Below are 16,081 nucleotides of genomic sequence, written 5' to 3' on the forward strand. Positions count from 1 at the left end.
TTATATCCTTTGAACTTTCATGAACAACTCTCATTTTTTAAATGAACATAACTCAATTTTTGCAATGAATAATTTATTAATTATGATGAACTTATAGCACTTTGTTTATTTTTTTGAACATAATGACAATTTTTTTTAAATCTCAATTTTCTATGAACATAATGGCATTTTTTTTAACGTATTTAATACTTTTTAATGAACTTATCGCACTTTGTTTATTTTTTTTGCACCAAAAAAAGCTTACCTATAAATTTGTTTGTTCCGTTCAATTGAATAGACAAATATGCTGAGTGAAGTATTAAGATTTTTGACAGATAATTGATTCATATAAAAAATTATCTATGAATTTTTTATGAAAATTAATATACAAATATATGTTCCCTCTAGTTTATAAGGGCATCGATTTTGATACATAATATCATAGAGAAATCTCAATGGAAGAATGCAATCGTTGAAATAAATGATAAATCTCAACCATTAAGAAAAAGAACAAAAGAAAATTTTGATGAACATCACAAAAAGTGTGATGAACAATCAAAAACTCTCGGTGAACATCACTTTCTGTAACCTTGAACCTCCTCCTTGCATCAACTTCAAGTTCAAAAGTCTGAGGATTGAACTTATTCAGAACCCAACATCCCAATCTCTCCGGTAAATCTGTTCTTCGACCATATACACAAACAAAACTACAATCATCAATAAAAATTCATATGTTCGCATCAATACAAATTTAAGTTTATTGAAAAAATAGGAAAATGAAGTAAATCTTTAATCTGCTATTTGGGTTCGTCAAAAAATTACGCTGCAAATACACCCAAAAACAAAAAAGAACATAACAAATTAAATAAATAGTGTTTACGAACAAGCACTGAAAAAGTCCTAAGAAATCCAACAAAAACAATGAAAAGTACATAAATACACACATAGATCGAAATCAATAACATAATTATCCCGAATAATTTAGAAAAATCAGAAACAAGTTCGCAATGTATCAAAAGCCGAATAATTCCGAACAAATCTAGAATGAACCAACCAGTAAAACTCGCCCAAAAAATTACCTTCTTCAGGCCACCACCCCTGTTTACCCTTTCTCGAACAATTCGCAGTGTAATAAACGCCGAAAATTATGAACAAATCACCTTCTTCATGCTGCCACACATGTTTCAATGGAAACGTGAAAACACCTTCTTCAGGCCGCCGCCCCAAACCCTCTTTCGCGAACAAGTTTGAGTTATTAGATAATAGCGAATAGAAAATGGTGTTGCCAAAATCTGAAAGTATTTACAATCTCGAATCGCCATTTCAATGGAGAGTGACAAAGTTGTGAGATTTGATTTTACCACAGATTCTGGGAGAAAAGAAATTGACGAACAGGCGCTTGGTATTCTGGGAGAAAAAATGAAAAATAATGAACCATCGCTTGATATTTGGATTCCATGGTATTCAATCCAAATCTTCTCCTTGAATGGAAATGTAGTGAAATACGGGATTTGATTGCAGAAACAAATCTGTGGAATACTACTATCACAGATTTACCCTTCCGAACGAAATATTCAACAAACTGCTATAAATCCTAATTATTGAATTAAAAGATTGAAATAATCTCGGCCGCCCATTATCAACTAACGGATGGATTAAAATATGACACAAGAATAAATTTGTTCACAAATTGTAATTATAACTTGTGGATGCCAGTATGGCGAAATAATTCACTAAGAATTCTTAGTGAACTTAAAAAAAAAAAAATCTAAACCAACAACTACAAGAACAGTCTTTGGCTAGGCTCATAAGCTGAGAAAACAACATACTAAAAGCAATGAAAATCTTTCTCACAACACTCGTGACTAACCATTAATGAGCTAGTGAGAAACATAAATATTATAAGAAATATTGTTATGAAAACACACTCAACAACAAACGAGACTTCGGCAGAATTTCTCAAACTGGATGCACACTTTTTGATCTGATCTAACTCCTATTTATATAGATAGGAGCCTTGACATGCAGGTCTATATCCTCCATGTTTCAGCCCATATCCATAGTGGAAGTTGAGATATAGTTATTATTCCTTAAAAATAAAAACTACTTTCAACAAATTTTAGGGCTATCTTCTTCAATGACTTGCAACTCCAGATTCGTCCCTATTTACATGGAATTCAGTTGGAATGATAACGTTGGACCAAATGTGAGCATAACACACGTACTAACACACACACACAAACAAACTATATCCTTTTGCTTTTCTTGACAAGACCAAAAACATCTCCCCCATAATTCAGTGAATTCAGTTCACAGCCAAAAACCAACCATGCATAAGCATAACACTTCAAAGTATGCTACAATCAATTACTCCCCCTGAAAAGGCACGATGTTGTGAATAATATTGTGGAAACAAAATCATCAACATCGAACAAAATAAAAAAATATAGTTGTTGTTATCTTTTTAATTTTAATTAAGTATCTGTATTCTTTCTTATTACTCCTTATGTTATGTTGTTATTATTTAATTATGTATAAATATTATGCTTTTATATTTAATTATTTTCTTTTAATAATAACATAGTTTGGACTTTTAAGAGTCCAAAATTATTATATTAAGTGTGAGTTATTAATTTTGTTATATTTGTGGTTTAGTCTTATCTGCTCAAATGAGATAGACTTAAATTATTTGTTATGTAATATATAAATTTAATTATTATTATTATTATTATTATTATTATTATTATTATTATTATTATTATTATTATTATTATACAATACTCATTAAATTTAATATTATATTCATTAAGTTGATAATATTGTTATTATACATAGTATTATTTCGAATCAATTACTAATAATTACTCCATCCGTCCCACGAATCTTGACACATTTCCAAATAAGGTAATAATTATTACCTTCTCTCTCCTACTTTATCACTTTTATTACCTTCTTTCTCCTACTTTATCACTTTTATACTTTATTAACTACATAGTTAAAACACTAGTCTACAACTCCTTAATTTCCGTGCCGAAACCAAATGTGTCAAGATTCGTGTGGGACGGAGGGAGTATATAGATAGAAAATATTTTTTGTTATCAGTTAATCTAATTTATAAATGATGATATTTTAATATTTTTATATACTTTAAATCTTTAAAAATAATTAAATATATTGTAATTCATGTATCGCACATAGTAGTTATATATATGTTACACGTAAGTTTAGAAGATATTGAGTTTGGAAATTTCATTTGGAAACATTTTGAAACGAACGGGGCTAATTTCGAGTCAAATTTGTTTAGATTTCTAAATTGTTTTCTTTTTATTTATTTTAACTTATTTATTTATTTTATTTGTTTGTCACACGCCAAAAAAAAGGGAGAGTAAAGAAGGAATTTGAATTCTAGTAGAAAGAGATTTCCCACTTTCTTTTTCCAAATGACTAGATTTGCCCTTCGTGCGATGCACGACAATTATTATTAAATTAAGTTAATAATAAATTATATACCATAATTATATAAGTTGAATTAAAACATACTTTAAACTTTCAAAAGTATATATTATAAGAAATCTAAGTATGAAACATGTAACCATATCACGAAAATATAGAAATACACTAAATAATTAAGATTTTTTTTTAAATAAAATGAATACAATATTACAACTGCATCCAAATAATTATATATACATTTTGATAAAATGAGTAGAAGTGTTGGAAATTTTAGAAAGAAATAACTAAAATATTTTTATTTAGTCACTCTAATGTATGTATATATATATATATATATATATATATATATATATATATATAGGGGAAGGCTAAAATAAGAACGCTTCTTAAAATATAAATTAGGAACCATTTTCAGCCCTTAGATCATCAAGATCTACGGTTGATTCATCACCTTGTTGGATAAATTCATGGTCCTGAGTTCGAATCCCAAAGGTAGCAAAAAATTATTTTTCGCAATTCATGCATTTATACAGTTTATTCATGCGTGTTGTACATAAAATTCATGCCTTTTTGCTGGTTCGTAATTCTTAAAATAAGGGTGGTTTATTAAATAACCGCCCCCTATATATATATATATATATATATATATATATATATATATATATATATATGAAGAAGATCAAATGAGTCCAAGTAAAGAAAAGTAATTTTTTTTACTAGAGTACAGAAAAATAAAATAAGATATTAGTTCAAATAAATCGTTAACACAAATTAGAAAAATGGATTATTCCTCAATCTTTAGAATGATAACTATATTTATTTTTTTCATATCAAATATCAAATATCAAATATCAAATTAAAATTATTATCGTGAACTTTGTGTATTTTCTAGAAAAATGAATTATCCAAATTTGATAGATATATTGAACTTTGGTCATTAGTGAATTTGTGTATTTTTTGAAATAAAAAGAAGAAAAATATAATTAAGATAAAATGAAAAAAAAAAAAAAAACTTAGTGATGTGATATTCTCTCTCCTCTTCATGTTGCAAGGAATATGGTTATAATTTGGAGAATGCCATTTTTTTAAAAAGTATTTACAAAATTATCATCTAAATTAATTTGAAATTGAGTTCAAATTGAAAACTCCCTTTTTAATCTAAAAATATAGATTTAACGACTGACAATTTTTTTTGTAAAATCCGAAGTGCGGTTTCGAAAGTGCCATTTAAATAGAAACACTCTCTTACTGTGTTTCTAAAATTTTGTTGGAAACCATCTCTACCATAAAACTTGATGGTATAAATTAATTTTGGGCTCAGTTGAAGGCCCAAACTAAATAAAATGAGGGGTTTATTCAAAAATTAAATTTGGACATAAAATATACTCTTTGGAGTTGGAACTTAGAATTTGTTTCCTGTAACACTATTGTTAAAAACGTGGCAAAAGAATCCGTGGACCACGCGACGACTAATAAAATCACGATGCAAAAAACTAATCAAAAGTTGTTACACGATCTTACTTGGCCCTATCTCCTTAAACACGCACTAAAGTGCTGTGTAGACTGTAAACTAGGTAAATGTCTGTTTTCTAATTAAGAAACACAAAATTTCATGTATACCCAGATGTACGGTACGTTCGGACCGTATTCAATTTGGATCTTAACTCGGATCTAATTCAACTGAATTATCCTACTCAAATGCCAAGTGTTAGTATCATTTACATGTAGTGTTAGTGTCATTTCAATATAGTGTTAGTGTCATTTGTAAAATAAAATAGTGTTAGTGTTATTTTCGAAATAATGTCATTTATAAAACAAAACAGTATTAGAGTCATTTCAAGAAAAAATGGGCCATAATAGTCCAATTGGATGAGGATCCAAGCCGGATACAACCAAGATGTACGGTACACTCGGGTGTACAAGAGACCACCTCATTAAGAAATTACTACATTTCTATACATATATAAAAAGAAAACCATTAGCAAATATAATAACTTATATTTACCGGTCAAAATCATATTTTTATTTTTAATTGATTGATGAGGAGTAATATGTGCAGAGTAGAAAAGGGACATAAATCAGAGGAATCATCTTCATCAGAAGAATCATGCGGAAAAATGGCCATTGTCAGGGAAGCCATCACTACCAGATGAGTCATCCTCGACGGAGGAGCCATCACTACCAAAAGAGTCATCCTCGTCAGAGGAGTCATCTTCACCAGAGGAAGCATCCTAGTCAGAAAAGTCGTCAATACCAGAGAAGTCGTTGACATCAGAGAAAGTATATCCGTGCCAGAGAAGTCACTACCGCCAGAGGAGACGCCTTTGCCAGAGACGACGTGTTTGCCAGAAGAGTCATCTCCACCAAAGATTACATCGACAGAGAAGACGCTTTTACCAGAGGAGACATTTTTTACCAGAGGAGTTGTTAAATGCGCGGGAAGGTCTCCCGCGTATTATCGAAATTACCAGCGTACCCTTCCACCACGCAAGACGCATGCACCGAAGATGTTTTTACTATTTTACCCCTCCGCTTGTAAATCTATAAATAGGGCCCGAGCTCGTGTACTGTTACTTACGTTATCTCATATTTTCAAATACAACTGCTATTTTCTCTTTGGGTCAAGGTTTCCAATCATTTTTACTTCGTCTTCTTCAAGTCATCACACTAGGTATAATTCGCGGTTTCTCTCTATAGTTTTAGGTGTTGGTTTCGTAAACACCAACTGGCGCCGTCTGTGGGAAGGTTACTGTGCTAGGACGTGAGATCACGGTCGCCGGCGTATGCAGATCTGAAATTCCAATCGGATCTGCGGGCGTTGGCACCAATCGCGCCGATAATTCGGACACCCAGCTGTTTTTAATCGATCAATTGCGTCTTCTGGTCTAATATACTGATAATCTACTGTGAATTGCGTTGTTTTATGTTGGGGATGCATGGGGAAAGGTGGCGATGGGTATAAATCGTGAATTGGGGATTTCTACGTTTATTCACCGTTTGTTTGGTTTAATTGTTTACGCGCGAAGGGTTTCCTTGTAGAATTAGTGTTTTCTTCATTGATCTAATGTTTTATATGAGAAAATTGTGGTGTGATGCCCTGTTTTGGTTATGGCGGGTGCTTTTCTCTTAACGGATCTAATGTTTTGCGTCGATAAACTGTGGATTGACCTCGTGTCGCCGGTATCTTGGGTTTACGCTGCTAATTTACGGGTGTTTTACGTATGAACGGGATAATTGTGGGTGATCTGCATGTTTTCTCCAATAATCTTTGAATTGTGCTTATGGGCTGTGGAGTATTATTCTGTTTTAGGGAGGATGTGAGGGTTTGTTGTTAATTAGGGGCCTTGAACTGAGGAAAGATTATTTCGCACTTTGTCTCTTGTCTCATGAACTTCTTATTTGTGGATTTACGGGTTTCGCGCTGATTAATACGTCGATTAGTGCTTTGGTGTTGTTATCATGAGGATTGTGTTGCTGATGGGTGGATAGTTTATGTTTGGAAGAATAATCGTGGATGTCCTTCATGTTTGCTTAGACTAATTTTCGTACTATGCGTTGAATACTGCCTTACGCTAATAATTAGGGTGATGGTCGTGATAATCCTGTCGTTTATAAGCTTTGTGACTATTATAGAACAAGATCATGATAATCTTGGCTTGATTGCCGTGGTAATCTTGTCCGTTTCCTTACATAACTCCCGTTTATCTATTATCTCTAACGTATTACGCTAATAATTTTGTTGGTGGTTGCCCTGTTTCTGCTTGTCTTTGGATTTCCTATTTCGGTTCTTTGGGTGCTCTGTTTTCTCCGTCGGACATTGGTGAGGGTTCACAGGGGAAACCACCGTTATGCGAGCTCTGTTTTCTTAATCTATGCCCTGGGTTTATTTCCCAGTGCATAGAGTTACTATGTGGGGAATTTCCTAACGGTCTTTGCACCGGTGGCCGGGATTTCTTATTGGATTTCTTATGTCGGGATTCCAATCGGTAGTAAGGGGTTTATTCTTTCGTCGTTAGAATGGTTTCTCACTTTGTTTATGTGTAGGTACCATGGGATCCTCCGATGCACACCGCAACCTAGAAAATGAGTTCGACTCCGCTGCGCTTACCACTGAGGTGCCTACCTCATTGTTCAACAACTTGCAGGGCAACACAACCTTCACTACGCCACCGGGATTCCCCGCTGTCTCGGTTACTCCGCTGATGGGATTGAATGGTAACTTCCAGAGGACTGCTCTGATGACGCCAGGGTCAGAGGTGCCGAGCTTGGCCCCCACATCTGGTGGGGGATCGATTAACTTTGGGATAGCAGAGCAGATGATGGCCTTGCTCAGTTACGCTAACATGCGCCAAGCAATGGGAACCCCAATGCTGTCTATGGTTCCTACTGTAGCTCCCCTGGTTGGAGCAGCAAACCCGCAGGGCACTGAGGCCCCACCTCCAGCTGCTCAGGAGGTAAACACTTTAGCAATCAACAAACAAGCTGCGATGCCTCTGGAAGTGCAAGGGGACCCGGCTGACAGGGAAGCGGAAAGAAGACCAGAGGGGAGCCGGGTCAGACTCAACAGTGTTGTGAGAAAGGAGAGGGTTGACGAGTCTGATAGTCAATCCGTCTCCCTGGTGTTCGAGGAGGAGAGACCAAGGGAGAAGGCTCGGTTAAAAAACCAAGTGTCTCAGCTGAAACATCAACTCCAGGACCTGGAGGAATCACTTAGGGAGAAATCCCGAAGGGAGGATAGGGAACAAAGGTCAGGAAAATCGCACCGGGTGGAGAAGTCCCATCGATCGGAAAAATCGCGCTACACAGAAAGGTCAGAGGAAAGGGAGCTGGAGTATTCCTCTGGTAGACCTGAATATAGAATCCACAAGCGCCACGCTCATGATGCGCCCAGAGAAAGAAGGGAGCAGGGGAGGCATAAGGGGGACAAGAGAGCTAAGACATCGAGGTTCCACCCGATTAACAACCGCAGTCCTTTCTCGGACGATAACTTGGCAGATACCTTACCAAGAAGCTACAAGCCTATCTCACTGGATTACGATGGCACTACCGATCCGGAGGTACACCTCAATCGGTTTGAAGGGTTGGTTACGCTGCACATGTACACGGAGGGCATCAAGTGCCGCATCTTTTCAACTACGCTCACTGGACCGGCTCAGTTGTGGTTTGGGATGCTTCCCCCGAACTCTATTCATTCCTTTGAGGATCTACAAATGCGTTTTTTACGACAGTTCGCGAGTTCGCGGAGGGTAGGGAAATCAGCTCTTTCGCTAATGGATATCAAGCAAGACCAGGGTGAAACGTTGCGGGAATATACAGCAAGATTTAATCTCGCTGCTCTGGAGGTGCCAGAGGCTGAATCGCAAATCAAGAATTGCACCTATGTCAGAGGACTCAGGCCAGGAATCTTCTTTGACGAATTGCAAATTCGTCCAGCACGGGATTTTGATGACATTATGGCAAGGTTGCCAGGTTATTTGCAGTTGGAGGATGCCAAGATGGCAAGAAAAGTGGAGAATGATAAGCATAAGGTCAAGAAAGCTGAGGAAGCACCCGAAAGACAGAGACATCAGGAAAGGGCCCCGTTCAGAGGGTTGCCTCCTAGGGTATTACCACCCCAGGGAGGAATGCCGGCTCAACAGCAGCGCACAGTGAATGAGGTTACGCGGTTCACCGAGTACACACCCTTGAATAAACCACAGGAAGAAATTTTTCAGTTGATAAAGGATCAGCCGTTCTTTCGAGCACCAGGAACATATCGGACGGGGCCGCCACAGGAGGGGCCTAATAATAAGTTGTGCGAATATCAACTGAAACCAGAGGGGGGAGTAGGGTGTATACCCGTAATCCTCAATTTACAAATTCAAAATACAAACTGTTTCTTAACAGGACAGGGGCGAAACAAATACAAAAAACTGCTTCTTAGCAGGTCAGAGGGAAAACAAACATCAGGGATGAACACCTTTTCTTCCACGACCCAACACTCCGAGTTCTTCTTCGTTGCTGGGACACGCTCATCTCTCAGATCTACTTCAACTCCACTTTGTGTCTGCAGAATATCAAGGAAAATAACAAGTCAAAATGCTACAAAGAAGAAATACAGGAAAGTGGCAAACCAATGACTAGATCCGGGGAATCAACACCCAGATCCGAGGAATCAACGCTCAGATCCGGAGGACCAACGTCTAGATCTGGGAAACCTGGTAATAACGCTCTCAAGCAAGGGAAGTCCGCTCATTACAACCACAAAGTTAGGGATCTGCATCAGAAGCACAGAGGAAAAGGCGGAGCCCTCAGGGATGTGAGTGTTCAGAGGGGAACTTCCCTTACTTGAGTGCTTTACAACCGATCTAGGGAGGCAAAATGTCGGCAGATCTAGGGTTTGAGAGAGCAGAAAGGGCAACGAGAAAATTCTCTTCAGGAATCCTGGAGATAAAACCCTCAGGCGGAGGAGAGTCCTGTTTTCTCAGCCACCAACGGGAGCCGGTGTACTTTCTCAAAAGGACTGACTCCCCCGACTGAGGGCGTTACAATCAGGATGAGGAGGCAGCTGATGCCAAAGGATTAGGAGATCTAGGGTTGGAAAAGAGAGCAGTTTGGGGCGGCGGAAAAGAAATGAGGGAATTGTAACCTAAATCGCGAAGGGTGAAGGATATATATAGAAGCAATACTGGGCTTAGGAAATGGGCTAAGAGATAATGGGCCTACGCGAGTGTATGGGCCGAGGAAGGAGTAGGAAATAATGGAACCAACATGTTCATAACGGAGTATTGCACATGTCACCAGAGGGGGGAGTAGGGTGTATACCCGTAGGTCCCAATTTTTAAATTCAAAAATTGCTTCTCAGCAAGCCAAGGGAAAAACAGAGGGATCATGCTTCACCAGAGCAGAGGGGTTACACCCAACCAGAACAGAGAATGTTCCTGACAATCGTAAGCCGCGAAAGTTGGTTGTGCCACCTGGGCCCTCCATGCTCCGCGCAGAGGTCCCTGACAATCGTAAGCCGCGAAAGTTGGTCGTGCCATCCGGGCCTTCCATGCTCCGCGCAGAGATAGCACTTAATCGTAAGTCGCGAAAATTGGTTGCACCCCCCGGGTTTTCCATGCTCCGCGCAGAGGTTGCTTTAACCGTAAGCCACGAAAGTTGGTCACACCCCCCGGGTTTTCCATGCTCCGTGCAGGGTGTTCCTGTCAATCGTAAGCCGCGAAAGTTGGTCGTGCCATCCGGGCCCTCCATGCTCCGCGCAGAGATAGCACTTAATCATAAGCCGCGAAAGTTGGTTGCACCCCCCGGGTTTTCCATGCTCCGCGCAGAGGTTGCTTTAACCGTAAGCCACGAAAGCTGGTCGCACCCCCCGGGTTTTCCATGCTCCGTGCAGGGTGTTCCTGTCAATCGTAAGCCGCGAAAGTTGGTTGTGCCGCCCGGGCCCTCCATGCTCCGCGCAAAGATAGCACTTAATCATAAGCCGCGAAAGTTGGTTGCACCCCCCGGGTTTTCCATGCTCCGCGCAGAGGTTGCTTTAACTGTAAGCCACGAAAGCTGGTCGCACCCCCCGGGTTTTCCATGCTCCGTGCAGGGGGTTACTATTTAATCGTAAGCCGTGAAAGTTGGTCGTGCCACCCGGGCCTTCCATGCTCCACGCAGAGGGTTACTATTTAATTGTAAGCCGTGAAAGTTGGTCGTGCCACCCGGGCCTTCCATGCTCCACGCAGAGGGTTACTATTTAATCGTAAGCCGTGAAAGTTGGTCGTGCCACCCGGGCCTTCCATGCTCCACGCAGAGGGTTACTATTTAATCGTAAGCCGTGAAAGTTGGTCGTGCCACCCGGGCCTTCCATGCTCCACGCAGAGGGTTACTATTTAATCGTAAGCCGCGAAAGTTGGTTGCACCCCCCGGGTCTTCCATGCTCCGCGCAGAGTGTTCAAGTTTGGATGGGAAGCAGCTTTGAGAGGAAGCAGCTTGGATGGGAAGCAGCTTGGATGAGAAGCGCAAAATCGCTGACAAAGAAATTAACCAAACCCTCGTAAGAGGAGGCGGTGAAATCCCTAACATAAAGGTCAACCAAATCCTCGTAAGAGGAGGCGGTGAAACCTCTACCAGAAGGGTCATCAAAATCCTCGCCAGAGGAGTCATCAAAATCCTCGCCAGAGGAGTCATCAGAATCCTCGCCAGAGGAGTCATCAGAATCTTCGACAGAGGAGTCATCGAAATCCTCGCCAGAGGAGTCATCAAAATCCTCGCCAGAGGAGTCCTCAGAATCTTTACCAGAGGGGTCAACAAAATCCTCGTCAGAGGAGTCGTTAAAATCCTCGCCAGAGGAGTCGTCAAAATCCCCGTCAGGGGAGCCATCAGAGGCCGCGACAGAGAAGTCATCAGAATCCTCGCCAGAGGAATCATCCAAACCCTCGCCAGAGGAGTCAACGGAATCCTAATTGCAGAAATTAAAGCAACTGCAAGGGAGGGGATCAGAGAAGCATCAACAACAATCATAACAAGTCAACTCAAATCAACAGGGGAAAGACGGAAATATAAACCCCACCTCAACAAGCAGCGAAAACAACACAAATAACAGAGATAAAAGAAGCAAGGATGGGAAAGAAATTTCATTAAAGCATGCCCAAGAAGCAAAGATGTACATCAAAAACCGGCGGTAAGTGTTCAGTTGGTACAAATTAAAGAGTTACAAAATTTTCTTTTGATAAAGTCAGGAGAGAAAGGGGGAACATCAAGAGGGAGGAACAGAAGCAGCTTGAGCAACAGCAGAGGAGACAGGAGCAGAGGCAGATGAAACTGGTGGAGGAACACCACTGGCAGAAGCATGGCCAGAAACGGCTTTCTTTGTGAACACGGGCAACATACCTGCTTCCTTCACTGGGGGAAGACGAGTCCCCAAATCCAACAGCTTCACAGCCTCCTGCACATATAGGTTCTCATCTCGATACAGCTCAAATAGCTGGTCCACCGCGGCAGAGGAGGAGGCAGAGTCAGAGAAAGCTGAGGGTGCCATGTCAGAAGGCAGGGGAGGCTCCATGCTGAATTGAGAAAATGTCCGGGTGCTCTTGCCAGTAGGATCCCGCAGCCGGTTCACAAAGCGTACTAGGGAAGCAGAGAAAGCAGGCATGTACATGGGCGCGGAGGGCAATGAGTCAGATCCAATCCCAAAAGTAAAATAGGGAATGGCCTTCTCCAGCACTGGGTACCACCATTCCGGTTTCCTCGGAGAATTCGCAGGGATCCCCATCAATGCATTGATCTCCTCATCCTTGAGGTTATCCATCAAGGCTCGGAAATTCAAGGAAGCAAGTTGCTCCGGGGTAGCTTTCGCCATCTCCAAGGTTTTTGAGGCCGTATGTTCTATCACGTAAGCAAAGAGGGGCCCAAAATCCTCCAGGTATTCGGGAGTCTTTTTGAAAGCCCCCAGAGTGCCTTCCAGCATTAACCCTAGGAAGTGTTGACCTTGCGGAGACAGGAAATACTCCAGGCGCTGATCTCGTACCCCCAGGATATAAGCGCGATTCTGAGCTTCTGCAGATGTCTTTTTCCAGTCGCGCCGGGCTCCTTTGTAGGCCTGCTCATACTCCGCCTTGAACCTGGCAAGGCTCGCATGGCTTTCTTTAGTTGTTCTGGTCAATTCAGAAACCAGAGAGGACTTCTCTACTTCTGCTTGAGCTAGCCGGGCCTTCAAATCAATAATCTCCGCTTCAGCTTTACTCAGGCGTTCCACCACCCCAGCGACAGCATCATCACGCTTGGCAACGTCCGCTTGTTCCTTCTCTCTCTCTTTCTCTGCCACCTCGTAGTCATGGATGCATTTAACAGCCCCCCACATCCCCGACTCCACCTGCAAGAAAATAAAATGGGTTCCAACAAAACAATAAAAGGTTAGTAATTTAAATTTTTTAACAAAGAGTATAAGATGTAGGATACCTGAAGAGCCAACCGGCAGAGCTGAGTAGCTAAAGCCGGTCGGGACAGCTTCTCCATTTTCTCTTGGTCCTTTGAGTGGACACGAGCTATCAAAGCATCAATCAATTCCTGCCCCGATAAACTCGAAATCGGCCCAGGAACAAGATCCTCTGGTTCATCAGCCGAGGGCACTACAGCTTTGCCCTTACCCTTTCCACCGGCCGAGGGGAGAACCTTAGAACCACCAGCTGACTTCTTAGCTGGCCCCTTGCCCTTGTCCCCAGCAGAGGGGAGAATCTTTACATCACCAGCAGACTTCCTTGCTGGCTCTGAAGATTTGCCGGCCTTTTTCAGGCCCTCCTGTTTCTTCTTCTCACCTACAGAGATTAGGGAGCCCCTCTTCCTTTTCTTCGAAAGCTCAGCAAGGGGGGCACCGGGAGCTGAATCGGGCGAAGGAACCTCATCAGTAATATCCACGATTTGGATATCTTCTTCACAGGTGCCAGCGGCATCACCAGCGCTGGAGCGTCTACCCCTATGAACAAGGGCTCCCGCATCAACTTCCTCCGCGTCAAATGGACGCGAGGCTTCCACATTCCCCTCTGAGATTTCAACTACAGGAGGAATAGGGGTCAGCTTGGCCCCAGTAGGCTGCTCCGAGGGATTTGTCCCGGAAGCAGAACCACCTGTGCCATGTTCCCCGCTGCCAGCAAGAGAGGGAATGTCGGGCAAATTGTCCCCACACTTGTGCCTCCAAGACATATCTGCAAACCAAAATTTCACAACATTAAAATCAGGGTAACAAAAGCTAATGTGTTTTTTAATGTATATTTTTTACCTATTGATTTCTCTGGGTACAGGGGAAATAGACCATTGTATGCCAGAGATGAATTATTCTCAGTAAGGTACCTACAGTCTAGGGGCTGGGCCTTGTTCATAGCGTTAAGGTGGGCTATAATACTCTGGTCACGGGTAGAAGGGACCTCGGGAGAGGCCGGTTTATAAGTAGTGCGAAGCTTATGCCATTCCAGCTCCAAAACGTGATAATCGCGCCAGGTGCCGAAAAGGGTGCGCACATAACAATAATGCTTCAGGAAGCCCTTTTCGAAAGAATTCAAAGAGGAGAGAAAGGTAGTAGGATGTTTTGGATGAGCTGCAAAGCTATACAGGGGACTGCCCTGCATGCGAAGGGTCTGGGTCTGACAGAACAGTTTTGCGGTGTCCCCAACACCGTGAGCCCGGCACAAAACATGGAAGGCATATAGCCTTCGGATAGCAGAAGGGGCGACTTGAAAGAAAGGGATGTGAAAATAATTACAAACATCGACCAGCAAGGTAGGAGGAGGGAGCCTTAAACCAGCATCTATCTGGGCTTTCCAAACAACTATCACCTTGGGATGGCGAAGGTTCTCGGGAGGCGTTGAATCCTTAGAGAAGGCCTCGAACTTTAAACCTTCAGGACGCCTACATTTGCTTCTCAATTTTTCCACCTCCGCGACACTAAGACGGGATGGAGGAACACTTTTGGGGGGTTGGGGGGTCTTCTTCCCCTTTTTCTTAGGTGGAGGGGGAGGGGGCGCAGTTTGAGATTCGTCAGAAACAGAGGGGGAAGGAAGATTTTTGAGATCTTGCTGCGAGGGGGAGGAAGATGAAGGGTCTCGGGCAGAAGGAGAAGGCGAGCGAGAGGGTTGAGGGGTGGAGGTGCAGGCCATGATGGGAAATGCCAATCCTAGGGTTTCTAACACGCTCAATCAGAGCACCAACAGTTATACCACTACGCTACGATTAAACACAAAATTGCAGTGAAGAGGATGCGCGAGTTACCTAGGCCAGAGAAAGATGGACGGTAAAACCTGGAGCGGAAAGGTCGCGGGAGGATGCCGGAACAGTGAGGAAATCGCCGGAAAATGCAGAAAAATCGTTCGGAAAGCTTGGAGAAGAAGAATAGTGAAAAGTGGGAGTTCGAATCGACTAAGTAAAATTGTACGCGGGTAACCACCAGCACGCGGGATGGAAGACACGTGGCATACGGAAAAAATCAACGGATGAGGATTTCTATGGAGAGGCGAAAAGACGCGAAGATTAAAAAGTGACCTCGGGGTACGGGGAAAATACTGTAGACTGGGCAGGCATTTAATGCGGATGACGTCATCCACGCGGACGAGTCCTCTGACTAGTTGTACCACTCCAAAGTGAACTAGCCAGACCAGGGGGTGGGAGTAACAAAAACGCCAGAGAACAATTTACAGGGTTTATCTTTGCTTTCTTATAGAATTAGAGTACTTATGTCTTCATGATTTGCAGGGATCAAGGAAAACAGCATAGTCTTGGCTTTCACAGTACCCCACTGGTTGAACACGAAGAATACCCGGTTCAACCAGACCAGAGGGGGGAGTGGTTGATGAGGAGTAATATGTGCAGAGTAGAAAATGGACATAAATCAGAGGAATCATCTTCATCAGAAGAATCATGCGGAAAATGGCCATTGTCAGAGAAGCCATCACTACCAGAGGAGTCATCCTCGACGGAGGAGCCATCACTACCAAAAGAGTCATCCTCGTCAGAGGAGTCATCTTCACCAGAGGAAGCATCCTAGTCAGAAAAGTCGTCAATACCAGAGAAGTCGTTGACATCAGAGAAAGTATATCCGTGCCAGAGAAGTCACTACCGCCAGAGGAGACGCCTTTGCCAGAGACGACGTGTTTGCCAGAAGAGTCATCTCCACCAAAGATTACATCGACAGAGA

Source organism: Salvia miltiorrhiza, chromosome 7, assembly GCF_028751815.1.
Source record: "Salvia miltiorrhiza cultivar Shanhuang (shh) chromosome 7, IMPLAD_Smil_shh, whole genome shotgun sequence".
Lineage (NCBI taxonomy): Eukaryota > Viridiplantae > Streptophyta > Magnoliopsida > Lamiales > Lamiaceae > Salvia > Salvia miltiorrhiza.